This window comes from Aplysia californica, unplaced genomic scaffold (assembly GCF_000002075.1).
Source record: "Aplysia californica isolate F4 #8 unplaced genomic scaffold, AplCal3.0 scaffold00016, whole genome shotgun sequence".
Taxonomy (NCBI): Eukaryota; Metazoa; Mollusca; class Gastropoda; order Aplysiida; family Aplysiidae; genus Aplysia; species Aplysia californica.
In genome coordinates, this window is record NW_004797286.1 from 710,985 (window position 1) to 712,431 (window position 1,447).

Here is a 1,447-nt window from a genome sequence, read left to right on the forward strand (position 1 = left end):
CCCAAGCCACAATAACACTCATGGCTGACATTTGTTGCTAGTTGTTAGTAGCGAGTTGATGATGGCAGTGGTGATCATGGTGTTGATAAAAATTCTTTTTAATATGAACTTTTCTTTTCTTTTATCCGCCGCTGATACCCTTTTGGGTGTTGCGGGACTTTTTAATATGTGCTGAAGATTTTGATGGCAATAGAGATAACGACAACAGCGACCAACTAATCGATATCAACGACGACGACGACGACGACGACGACGACGACGACGACGATGATGATGATGATGATGATGATGATGATGATGATGATGATGATGATGATGATGATGATGATGGTGATGATGATGATGAACAAAAGAGTAAAACACGTCCTCAACTGCGCCAAAAACGTAGGCCTACGTTTCAGACAACGAAGAAGAACGAAAACCTTCAGCAGACACCTTACCTGTGTAGTGGTCAAAGAGTTCTTTGGCTGATAATCAAACAAGGCCTCCTTTAAATACAGCTAGGTTGCTCAATACATTTTTTTTTGTTGACGATAAAAATAGATTTGGGTTTTAACAAATGTCGAAACACACGATAAAAACACACATGTGTTTTCCAAAGCGAACCCCTTCTTCTTGCGTCAATATTATAGTTCAGATACGGGGCCTTTGTATGTCGTTATCGGTGTCTGTCGTTGGAGTGAAAACCCCAGTATGAGCGAATCTTGGCTAAATCGACCTTTTTAGACTACGTGGATTTAAGTAAAATTAATGCAATCGTCTTTCTATCGTAGTTTAGTGTCCAGAGGTGTATATTCAACAACCACAAAAATATGAGTGAGGTTTCGGGAGATTTAATAAGAGGTTTCACTTTAAAACGTTTCTTTTTTTTTTCTTTAAAAAAACACATTCGTGAGAAAACTGGATTCTGCCGGATGCTCGGTTTTCAGGTCAAAGCAGAGTGTTTGTGAACAGCCATCAGAGAGATTGTAGGCCTAAGAGCAAGGGTCCACAGCGTCCGCACTCTAGCGGCTAGCCCGTGACCACAGCGTCCTCACACGTACGGTGATTTTTTATGCGCACCAGACCTAGATCTAGAGAAATGACGTTAACAAGGAAGAAGAATTTTTTTTTATGGTGGTGGTTGAAGAGGAGGTATATGCAAGGTCACCGCCGATTCTGGGTACATCCCATATTCAAAGAACGAGGCAAAACAGGAGAATTTAGAATGTTGCATCAAATTCTTGATGATGACGAAACATGCTTAGCATATTTTCGCATGACGAAGGCGAGTTTTCAAAGCCTTTTGGAATTATGTAGTCTATTCAAAAACAGAATACGAACTGGAGGAAGGCCATTTCACCAATTGAAAGGCTGACAAGTGATGTAAGATGTTGCTGTGGCTGCTGTTGCTGCTTGCTGCTTCTGTAGTTGTTGTTGTTGTTGTTGTTGTTGTTGTTGTTGTTGT